Raw genomic sequence first — 13,311 nt, forward strand, 5'->3', positions numbered from 1 at the left:
CAGCATAGCCTTGACTGGATGTCAGACGGATATTGAGGTTTAACATTTGGAAAAAAATCATCTTCGCCTGTATCTGTGGATTTGTTTTCAATACGCTCTAAATGTCATCTTCATGTAAGTAAGTAGTGGTTATTTGTAAAGCGGTCACACCAGGGTCACAAAGCACTTTAACAATAAAAAAAATACACTGTTAAATATATACTTTTAAAGGTCAAGACACATAAGAGACACACTGGTGTCCCAGAAAATCAGGGAAAAGCACAAATAAAATTGTCTTAAGATGTTTCTTGAATGAGTCGGTAGATCATCAAACACAGAAGGAGATCGTCCCAAAGCTTAGGAGCAACAGCCTGGAAGGATTTCTCTCCTCTGGTCCGGAAGTTCAGGAACCATCAGTAGATTCTGATCCACAGACCTCAGAGCCCGAGCTGGGGTGTAAGGCTGGATCAGATCAATGATGGAAGGTCTGACCATAAATGGATCTGAAAGTAAGAACCAGAATGAAAAAAATGATCCTGAAAGAAACTGACAGCTAGTGAAGAGTTTTAAGGATCGGTTAAATGTGAGTTCTTCTACTAGAGCAGCTCAGAATTCTCTCTGCAGAGTTTTGTATTAACTGCAGGCGAGACAGATCCTTCTTGTTTAGACACCAAAATAAACGGTTACAATAGTATAAACGACACAAACGCATGGATTTTAAGCTCCAGATCATGTTGTGACATCATTTTCCTAAATTTAGAGATTTTTCTCAGTTGAAGGAAACGGTTTCTGGCCAGTTTTCTGCAGTGTTGAAAAAGAGACATGTCACCCAAGTACTGACTCAACCCTGGAACCTTATCAGACTCAATTACCAGAGTTTCAGTTTTGTCCACATTTAGCTGCAAAGTGTTTTCACTTAACCATTGTTTGATTTCTAGCAAACAATTGACTATTATTATTTGCACAGTTTCTGGGTAAATTCATCAAAACCCCTCTGTTTGAAGTGTGCCTCCGACCTCACTTGTTTTCAAGGGCTACCTCTCCAGTCTTCTTATCCCTACACCTTCATCCAAAGGAGAATCGGGACACCCCTACATCTCACAAACACACAAAACAGAGGGGTAGGGCTAAGATCGGGGGCTAAGACGAGAATCTGAACTGGGCCTTAGCTCTCTCAAATGAGCAGTAGAGCTGGATGTCATCAGCAAAAATGAGGTAAGAGCCAAAGTTTTCACAGTGATTGGTGACATGAAAACAAAACCATTAGAATATATATATTTTTCTAATCACTTTTTATTATTTTTAAATTGAGGCGTTTAAGACAAAAAAATACCTCTGCCAAGGAGCCTATATGATCACCATATTTGTGTAAATTAATGGTTTAAATTTATGACATCAAACCGACTGAAGTTAAACTCTTTCTTGGTCAGTGTGAGTAGAAGAAGTTGAGGGGGGAGAAATGAACTCGGAAGTGTCACCCATGAAGTCGTGCAGTAAGACTGGTCTCCCCCTCCACCTGCTCCCCCTCCTCTAAAGCCCTGTGGTGGGCTTCTTATTGAGATCATGTTGAGTCTGAGTAGCAGTGATAACCGGCACCCAGGTGCCACCGGCACACGGTCTTTAATTAATTAATGAGACCGCAGGGTTGGTTTTCTAATTCCGAGCACGGGGAGGGGGATGGGGTGAGGAAGCGGGGGTCGTAAAATGTTTAGGTGCATGTTTCCAGGCGAGGGAAGATGTATCTGGGAGTACGGGAGTGTATCTGTTTTGTTGGCAGTTTGGGAGCTGGTCGGTGGGAGTATTAAATATGGATGGAATATTTTTACTCCAGCTTTTAATCACGCGTTGCGATTTGGAAGTTAATCATGAGCTAAATGAACATGATGATGAGAGAAAGAGTTGGTGCATCAATCTCAACTCCTGCTCGCTAAGCAGGTCAGAGACTCATTAACCTGGAAATTGTTACCCGGGATGAAAATGGGAACAAGATGCTAAGATCAACACATGCGGGGGGTTTAAGAGGTGCGCGGGTAGTCAACTGGAGCTACTTTGCTGGATTTAAGTAAAAATGAAAACGTTCTATTTACTTGTTTTTTCCAAAAAACCATACTAAAGATGCACTTTGGAATACACTTTTGAAATTTGTTTCTGGTTTCTACTCACAATCATTTTCAAAAAGTGTTCTCCGGAACTTAGCCATGATGGAAATGACTACAACCGCCGTCTCCCATCTTTTTCCGTAAATAGGTTTTATGTTGAGTACTCGGTTGGGCATTTTCCTTTATTGGAGTCTATCCCAGCTACCTAGGAGGAGAGACAGGGGACACCATGAAAAGGACAATACTGCAGGTCCAAGGGTGTAGTATTAACCGAGTACTTGACTCTGGTGTTGCAGAATTAACAGACTAAATGACTCTCGATGAAGTAGTAACTGCTTTCATTTGTTTTGAAACCAAAATATGTTCAAACGTCGGCTTTTAAGCAGTATCCTCTCGTCCTTAGTCATTGTCGGGATCTAGCAGGATTTCATTCTTCCATTTAGGTGTGGAGACTCTAATGATGACATTTACAAATTAATTGTACATTTTATATACAAAAATCTCATTTTATTTATGAACATATAATTAAAATATATGCCAAAAAGACATGTAAGAATTGCATATATATATTATAATTTTTTTATTCTTTGAAAACATTAATTCAGACATTGTTGTCAAATGCATATAGTGTTATTGTGAAAAAGAAACGTCGCAATATTTATGGTATTGATGTTTTTCACATCACTATGGAGTTCTCAGTTTAACAGGAGTGCTGTTAAAATAATAACTTCAGTTCTACTGTGAAAAATAAAAATGTACATTATATGTTGTGTTGCTTTGAAATCAGGCCACTATTGGACCATTTTTTTATACTAAAGATTATGTATTTAATAAATAAAATCCTTATCCCCAATTAACACCTTAGTTTGATTCTTCAAATAAAAGGTGGGATTTTAACAACCTGTTTAAGATAAAACTCCTTCCCTTTTTGTTAAACACTTTTCCTCCGACAAGCGGAATTAGAAAAGAGAAGCTTATCAGTATTCATGGCTCCTCTTTAAGAGCAGTTTTACATGATACATGTAGACAAATTATGCATCCTCAGCACTTTATTGCTCACATTAAACATCCAAATATATGAACTTGTGAGTCGTAAAACTCTTTGCGTTCACTCTGACAAAGCTGATTCCACAGTGCGGGCGAGGTGATTTACGGAATGTGTGTAAAAATCCCTCACTGGATATCGCGGTAAAACTTCTAAAATATCTGACAGTGGGATGTTATAGATCGTCTCTATAAAAAGAACTTTACGGCCTCCGAGGAGAAGCGTTACGACTTGCACCGTCCTCGTGGAGTCGTCTCTGCGCCAGTGTGTCGATTAAATGGATTTGATAACCTTGCAGGTTTCATAATAAAGATGAGATGCTAAAATATATCACATGGGATGCAATACTACATCAAAATAAGCCAAATAACATCTATGATTTCATGTTTGTTAAGCATGATTTAAATTTACTCTTTTTCTTTTCATAATCCAGTTGAAGAACTTTTAACTAGTTTGTTTAATTTTATTTTGATTTAAGAGCCATTATTCCCGGTCTTTTTTTGTTCAATGTTTATTAGGTTTGGCTTCATTTATAGATCGTAGTTGAGCTAACAATGCATTGGCTTCATATTATTTTTACACTAATGGCTACGTTACAAAATAAGTATTTTCCGTTTTAAACATGGTTAAACAGGCAATGTATTTTTTCAAATAGTCTATCAATCAATTTTAAGGTCCCTAGAATGCAAATTACTAATGATAAGATAAATGCATAGCTGCATAAAAATCTAACAAAATAATCAAATATATTGTTTTGCCTTCCCCAAACTCTCGGTATTCGCATTTGTATGTGATGTATTATGTAAACTGTCTGCGTGACCCTGGTCTAGAAAGGCGCTATATAAATAGAGATTATTATTATTATTATTATTATTATTATCTTTGTTGAGGACTACAGATAGAAATTAGCGTTGTGCTAAATCTGGTGCAGCGATCTTTTTAATGTAACTCCACATTGTCCTTTTAAATGAACTGAACTACTTGTTCCAGCTTATTAGCTTTACACGGTCGAAAAAACCTTTATCAACCATAATATGGCACTGATTTGTAAATACGTGGTTGGATCGGACATCGCCTGAGCTCCTAGTGTGAAAGCAGGCTTGGGTTTTTTATGTTAAGGAACTTCTTCTAGATGGAGAACTGAATGGCCTTTTGAATCTACCAGAACTTATTTAGCGATCAGTGAATTGGTCGATTAAAACAACAGTTTTAGAGAACATCATATGACTCTTCTAAGGCTTGGAAGTACTTTACGTTTCCATGTTCTTGCTATCTGATAGTCTGTTTGAGTGCACCCTAGGGCTGCATGATATATCGATGAAATATCAATATTTCGATATTAGCACGTGTGAGATGCTTATCAGAATCATGTGCGATAATTGATCATTTTTTATTATATATATCAAGCATTTTTTAAAATGTGCACTTCAACTAATCAGTGTCATGTTCTGTAAAGTTGTCAATTTTTACTGTTAGATTAAAAGTATTGTACACTATAAGTATACGCCATACTTAAATTAATGATAAAAGATAATCAAAATATAAAGTATACATTTCTTGCTTCATCTAAGAGCTTAAACGTTTGATTACACATTCACAATCAACATTCCACTCAGACTGATTCACACTAGTTTGAGTCAAGCTCGGATCAGAATTAGAGATACGACAACGGTTATTTAAAACATCTGTTTATCTGCCAATCACACCTTAAATTGTAGATCAGAGAACAAAGCAAGACACACCCAGGAAAGGGCTGCTAAAAGACGGAAACCCCCACCCAAGAACATTTGAATGATTAGATTACAAGAAAACAAATCAGGATGTCTCTCAACGGGAGATCGGGACACAGTGAACTTGAAAGAACCATTTGGCCGGAAAGGGACGACCTCCCGGACCGTAAATTTGCCTTAAATATAGCGATGTTTCTACAGATCGGGGCCTTTTCTCCCTGGGCTATTGACCTGTACAGTCGCCGGGAGAAAGTGTGTCCGATCGATCGTAAAGCTTGTATTTTGTTTGAGTTGGAGCAGCGAATAAACGACCCGTGACACTCTCTTGATTGTCCATCTTTCTCCACGAAGCGAAGCATAAGAACCGGGACAGGAAGTGACGCTGTGTTGGAGCGACGGAACGGACTCCTTGTTTTGATCATTTAAGTACTTCTATGTCTCGTTGTCGTTTACTTCTCCGTCTGTCTACCTTTAATATCGATAGCGCAATTCAAGACACCAATATCGAATACCGCACTCATTTCCAATATCCCTATACCTCCCTCCCCGACCAGGGAGGATCACGAAGGTGCCTGGGATTCACATCACTGAGTTTTTGACGAGCAAGGGTGGACTTGCGGAGAGAGGCTTGTATGGCGCTGCGTGGCCCAGTGGTGCGCCCGTGCCTCACAGGTACGACAAACTAGCGGTGCGCGAGGGACCAACCCAAAACGGTAGGGGAAGATAACCCTTCGGGTGATCGCTGAAGCAGTGGGGGGGGGAAATGTCAATCACACCCTTGTGTTGTGCGAGAGAGACAATGGTTAGTCGACGCAAGGAATCCACAACTTTGAATATGTGTGTGTAACCCGGTGCCCGGTGATGGCCCGCTAGATTGAGCTGTCAGTCGGCAGGCAGCGGATGAAGATTAATGGAGCGTGCAGACAATAAGAGGCTGGCAATGATCATAAATATGCTAATGGCCATTATCAATACACACACACTGACATGCAGAGTGTGTGTGTGTGTGTGTACAGTATTCAGATTTGGGCGATTCAGGTGGGTGAGTTAAAATCTCCCTCCCCTTCCCACTGGAATACACTCCACAATGCCACACACACACACACTTGTAGATTGTCAGAGGTGGACTGATGGACAGCAGCGTCTCGTGATGTGTTCATGGGTGGGTTGGTGTGTGTGTGTGTGTGTGTGTGAGGACATGATTGGTGTCGCATTAAAATGTGTTTATTTAGTGTTCGCAGGAGAATGAGCGGGGCCGAGGACGGATACGATGTCTGTGCCAGCGCTCCTGATTAAGACTACAGGTTCAGGTAATGACACAATGAGAGGCTGATTAAGGAAGGGTGGGACGGAGAGAGCTGGGGGAGTCGGGGCGCAGAGACGGACAGATCCATTCAGCAAAAGGATGATGAGCCTCTTTGTTGTCTCGTCCCATTCTGTGGATCTCTGGGGTCCCTCCAGTGTTTGCAACCATTTTTAAATGAAAAGCCACTTTCTTTACCTCCTCCCCCCCCCTGGGTGCGCCCCCTTTTTCTGCCCATCTGGGTCACATGACTCAAAAGAGTGGAAACCTGGGTCTTCCACTTCATCACCTGAAACACAGACCTTAACCTCCTTCTGCCTGCTTCTCACCCCCCGCACCTTGGGGTCTGCGACGTCCTCGGGGGAAATGTCAGGGGGCTCCCTGACCTTCCTTGTCCTTTAAACACACACACACACACACACACTCGCACTCGTCGACGCACACAACCTGTCCGGCCCTGATGGAGAGTATAATTTGTGCGTCGGTGGGGCGGCAGGCGACGGATGGAGCAGAGGTTATGATCGGGGGCTAATGAGCACACTGGGGACACTGAGTTTGAGGGGAGGCTCGGGCCATGGTGGGACCGGCTCTGATGTAGAGGGGTCCCCGCTGGGCCGAGACCCTCCACTATCCTCGAGGGGGAAGTTGCATCTATATACAATTGTGCGTATATTTCAGTCCCTGTTGTCATTATACATTTATTCTGCTGAGCCGGCTAAATGAGGTTCTTAACAACTATAACAACAACAAGGTCACTTCTCTGAACTGATGCTTGTAACGGTCCGTCTAATGGTGCATGTGTTGAACTCTGTTTATGTTTTAAAAGGTGTATAGGCCAAGTGTGTCAACTCAAGTATGGTCATGCTATCTAATGTGTCTTTAGACCCAGACTGATATCCCTTTCGTCTCCACCTTACGTCTTCCATGCCTAGAACTGAGGGATGCTCCCAAACCTAGCTAGCCAACGGGGGGGACAAGACTTAAAAGCACCTTTTAAAATCATAACATAAAAGGAATCTTGGCATTTAACTGCTTAAGAAGTTCAGCAGCATTGTTGAGGATGGAATTGATGTTGGCGATTGGTATAATGTCAGTGGATGGAAGCGTCTTACTCTTTGAAGAATGAAATAATCCTTGACGGTGCCTGGCCAAAAGGGCAAAAAGAGTACCTTATATTGGATATCGGAATATATTAACAAAAAAGCATCAGCATTAAACGTGTTTGTGTAGGTAATTGTTCATCCAGGTCATGGCTATGACATTAGCAGATCAGAGGACTCACCCTTGGCATCTAAATGGCAATAGCAATCTTGTCAAATTTTCATTTTTAGGGAAGGTTCAAAACATTCTTGTCATCGTAGAACAGAAGAATCCTTCACATTGAAACATCAATGGAAACATCCTTCTCACAAATTATCCCAGGAATCATCCTGTTCCTTTGAACACTTAAGGCCTTATACAAACTGAATTATAAGGTACTATGATGGGGAAAATCATAACATGAAGAATCCTTACAGAAACGTCCTTGATATTTGAACGCTCAAGTAAGTGTCCTTACTGGAAGCATCCTTGGTATCTAAATGGCTTGTTCCTATTCAATCAGTCTTGACTTTTCAATGTTTAAGGAAGGTTTAAAAATGTTTTTAATGGAAATGCAGAAGAATCCCGACATTGGACCGTTAAATGAAGCACCTAGAAATATCTGCGAAAGCTTCTTATTTCTTCAAATTTTTGAGTGTTCTTGAACTATGTTGGGAATTGGAACAAGACGAATCCTTTCAAAACACAACATCTTTGATGTTTGAATGCTCAAGTAGGTGTCTTTGGCGTCGGACTGCTGAACCAAGTTTTAACATCGGAGGATTCTACGATGTACAAGGAAGTGTCCTTAACATCGGAACATCACAGGAACTCTTCTTGGCGTTGAAACAAGGGATGAAGAAAGCTTGATATTGAAGGAATCTGCCTCCAAAATCAAATCTTGACTCTGGCAACTTCACGTCATGTTTTTTTAATAATCATATCACAAATCTAATATGCCTGATGCAGTGAAACCCATTCCTGCTTTACATTCAGTTCTTGTGTGTGTGTGTGTGTGTGTGTGTGGACAGGTGTCAGTCTGTGTGTGTCCAATTACCATGCATCGTGCGTCGGCTCTGTCCAGCAGCCTGAGCCTCCTCGTCGAGCTCCAGGGGCGAGTTATAGATTAGCGACCGGAGCAGTCCGGGGCCAGGGGAGCCGCCAGAGTCCAGACACGAGCACCGCGGAAACCGGCCAGGACTATCAGCTCATCAGTCTGTCTCTGGAGGCGGTGGAGCTTAACCTGAAGTAAGGCTCTGATTAAGCAGACTAATGACGCCGAGGCCCCCGGCTCCCACTGCCCAACACCATAATCACTGCTTAAGGCCGCGAACATGTCTGTGTGGGGAGAGAAGGATGTCACAGCTTAATGAAAAACTCCTCTGACAGCGAGTATTTTAAGACAGAAGTCAATATGCCGAGCTCGAGGAGTCAACAGACGGGGAAGGCAGATTTCGGGGCGGAAGCGAGTCCTGATCGCGGGGATTCATCTTTTTCATAGTCGAGCCACAGAAATACTTGCCGAGCGAGACCTGCCGACGGTACTCACGGACCGCGGTGAGTCAAGTGATTTCTGACAAGCCCTAAATGAAGCCCCCGAGGTGGAGACCCTCGCGGCGAGATCACAGGGCCGCCGCTTTATGACTGCTGAGTGTTTGAGTGAGACGGGCGGGTAATGGCTCGGGCGAAGTCGATAAGTGATCTCGCTCCTGCCCTGATGATGTGGTTTGAGGTGTTGCGTCGCCGAAAGGCTCATTTCTTTCGGCCCTCGACCGATAAGCCCGATGAATGAACAACTCTTATTTTTTTTTAGCGGGGGCCGCCGAATCTGCACGAACTTGCATTTGTAAATAAGTCTCTCATGTTCAAGTCCAGGTCCGGACCTGCGCTCACAGCAGCTGTTCTCTGAATGCATCCCGCGGCCATTGTTGGGCTGTCACTAACTCGTCTCTCGGACCCAAGAGACGCACCGCTGACATTTACCAGACAACCCTCCTCCTCCCTTCCTCAACACACTCTCCTCACCCACTGCTCATCTCTTCTCTCCCGGCTTCTCCATTTATTCCCCATCATCAGGACTTCCTCTCACTTCGTCCCGCTGTCTCTCCATCGCTCACTTCCCGGCGTTGACATACGTGTGAGCGGTACACAAGATACATGGTGTTAATGAAGGCCGTTGATATGAGGTCGGTGCGGCCGGAGACGCTCATTACAGCGCCGGACCCTCCACGGAATGATAATTAGAACGGATAGGAGGTGAAGGTGTGTTGATGAATGAGATGTGATTGGGCGGATTGAAGAAGAAGAGGAGGAACGAACGGAAAAGGTTGTTTGGCCTTCTTTGAGAAGCACAAGGACGGAACATACGCCAGCCAAGGAGTTCTTCCGCGATCTCAACCCTCAAACAATGTTGAACGAACATCAACACAGAATCTGAATTTTGTCATACTGTATTCTTTCGGAATACATTCCAAACGCGTTATAGGGGTGGTGCGTTTGGACTAAAATTAGATATAAATTTTAAGAAAAATGACATAAAACAAACAAAAACAAACCATTGAAATGTTTAAACTGAACAGCAGTCCGTTTTAAATTGAAATCAAAAATTAAAATTGAAAGTTTTTTGTGTCTCATAACATTGAGCTGTCCTAATGTATGATTGTGAGGTCCACATGTGGGCCACGAGCCTCGTATTAACGCCGCTACACTTTCTTTTTGGCCGAAAAATGTACTACTTGAATGAATAATTTTTTGTTGAAGTTCTAATTTCCAGTCGACTGTTACTACATTAACACACTTTCACAGGTTTGTGTGGTTCATTATTTTAAAAATTCCCGTGAACAATGGATGAATCTGATGAAGTTTATTCATGGGTTCAAAATGTTCTGCAGTAAACTATATAAAACCTTTGCTATCAAGCTTATTATAGCCAAATTGTCCAGTTCTATTTGTTTCTAAAACTGCAAAAAAAGCATGAAAAATGTTCTGATTTGACTCTTAATCTAATTTTAAAAGAAAATTATACGGAATTCTAAGTTTAAAAAGTTAAAAGGGATTGTTTTCGTTAAGTTAGAAGTTACATTTATACAAATAAACATACAATAATTTTAATTCGACTGCATTTCAAACGAACGTTCGCTGCAATGAACCTCCTCCTATGTGACAACAGCGTCCCCTAGCGATCACCCGCCTCTCCTCCACTGGTATCTTTGATTAAAAAAAAAAGAAAAAGATGAAAGGAACGTTCAAGCCTGACACGAGGTCAACGCAAGGTCTCGCTCTCTGTCGTTCAGCCGAGTAATGACTGTAACCCAACGCCTGGAGGAAACCAGAGTTTCTACGCTGCAGCTGCTTGTTGGGAGGCGTCCAGACGGCTTGAAAGAAACATCTGCGTTTTATTTTACAACTCTTCTCACCGGAGTCTAATGGATTCTGTGCAAATAATCCAGTTTGGACGCTGATTTACTTACGTTCAGTTTTAAGTTGTGCAGTAAACAAAAGCTCCTTTAACTGTAGAACAGAAGAAGAATTCACAAGTCAGAGGATGATCTCTGAACGATAAGTGAGAAACTGAATTGTATGAATCGTATTGTATCGTGAGCTGAATATATCGTATTGTATCGTGAACTGAATGTATCGTGAACTGAATATATCGAATTGTATCGTGAGCTGAATATATCGTATTGTATCGTGAACTGAATATATCGAATTGTATCGTGAACTGAATATATCGAATTGTATCGTGAACTGAATATATCGAATTGTATCGTGAACTGAATATATCGAATTGTATCGTGAACTGAATATATCGAATTGTATCGTGAACTGAATATATCGAATTGTATCGTGAACTGAATATATCGAATTGTATCGTGAACTGAATATATCGAATTGTATCGTGAACTGAATATATCGAATTGTATCGTGAACTGAATATATCGAATTGTATCGTGAACTGAATATATCGAATTGTATCGTGAACTGAATATATCGAATTGTATCGTGAACTGAATATATCGTATTGTATCGTGAGCTGAATATATCGTATTGTATCGTGAGCTGAATATATCGAATTGTATCGTGAGCTGAATATATCGAATTGTATCCTGAGTCGAATATATCTAATTGTATTGTGAGCTGAATATATCGAATTGTATCCTGAGTCGAATATATCTAATTGTATCGTGAGATGAATATATCGTATTGTATCGTGAACTGAATATATCGAATTGTATCGTGAACTGAATATATCGAATTGTATCGTGAACTGAATATATCGAATTGTATCGTGAACTGAATATATCGAATTGTATCGTGAACTGAATATATCGAATTGTATCGTGAACTGAATATATCGAATTGTATCGTGAACTGAATATATCGTATTGTATCGTGAGCTGAATATATCGTATTGTATCGTGAGCTGAATATATCGAATTGTATCGTGAGCTGAATATATCGAATTGTATCCTGAGTCGAATATATCTAATTGTATTGTGAGCTGAATATATCGCATTGTATCGTGAGCTAAATATATCGAATTGTATCTTGAACTGAATATATCGAATTGTATCGTGAGCCGAATATATCGAATTGTATCGTGAGCCGAATATATTGAATTGTATCTTGAACTGAATATATCGAATTGTATCGTGAGCCGAATATATCGAATTGTATCGTGAGCTGAATATATCGTATTGTATCGTGAGCTGAATATATCGTATTGTATCGTGAGCTGAATATATCGTATTGTATCGTGAGCTGAATATATCGAATTGTATCGTGAGCTGAATATATCGAATTGTATCGTGAACTGAATATATCGTATTGTATCGTGAGCTAAATATATCGTATTGTATCGTGAGATGAATATATCGTATTGTATCGTGAGATGAATATATCGTATTGTATCGTGAGATGAATATATCGTATTGTATCGTGAGATGAATATATCGTATTGTATCGTGAACTGAATATATCGTATTGTATCGTGAGCTGAATATATCGTATTGTATCGTGAGATGAATATATCGTATTGTATCGTGAGATGAATATATCGAATTGTATCGTGAGATGAATATATCGAATTGTATCTTGAGCTGAAAATATCGTGTTGTATCTTGAGCTGAATATATCGAATTGTATCGTGAACTGAATATATCGTATTGTATCGTGAGCTAAATATATCGTATTGTATCGTGAGATGAATATATCGTATTGTATCGTGAGATGAATATATCGTATTGTATCGTGAGATGAATATATCGTATTGTATCGTGAACTGAATATATCGTATTGTATCGTGAGCTGAATATATTGTATTGTATCGTGAGATGAATATATCGTATTGTATCGTGAGATGAATATATCGAATTGTATCTTGAGATGAATATATCGAATTGTATCGTGAGGCAAATATATCGAAATGTATCGTGAGCTGAATATATCATATTGTATCGTGAGATGAATATATCGAATCGTATCTTTAGCTAAATATATTGAATTGTATCGTGAGCCGAATATATCAAATTGTAATGTGAGCTGAATATTTAGAATTATATCGTGAGCTGAATAGTATCGTGAGATAAGTATATCATTACAGTCTAATAGTCCAAGCTCAGGGGTCACATCTGAATCATTAAACCATTTTTATTTGGCTCTTAAAATAAAATATCAAAGTTAAATAATAAAAAAGCAAAAAGCGAGTTTATAAAAGTCAACAAATAATCCCAAAACGGCCAAAAGACCAGAAAAAAGAGCACAAAGAAGATTACAATTACAATTATTGTATTTTGATCCTAATCAGAGCAAGTGATATAAGGTAAGGTAAGGTAAAAACTTTATTGATATTGGCACCTTGTTTGATTGAGTTTCAAACCCTTGCCTAACATGTATTAGGACCTGCTTGTCCAGTTCCACCTGGATTATTGCATCAACAATTTATCATGTTTTTGTATTTCTATGTTTATTATTGTTGTTCTATATGACATGTCTTTTTCTCCAGAAAGTACAAACAAATAAGGATGCTGGTCAAACATTTTAAATAAAAAGAAACAATAAAAACGTTTTAAAAAT

The sequence above is a fragment of the Callionymus lyra genome, chromosome 17 (assembly GCF_982586985.1).
Source record: "Callionymus lyra chromosome 17, fCalLyr1.hap1.1, whole genome shotgun sequence".
NCBI classification, from domain to species: Eukaryota; Metazoa; Chordata; class Actinopteri; order Syngnathiformes; family Callionymidae; genus Callionymus; species Callionymus lyra.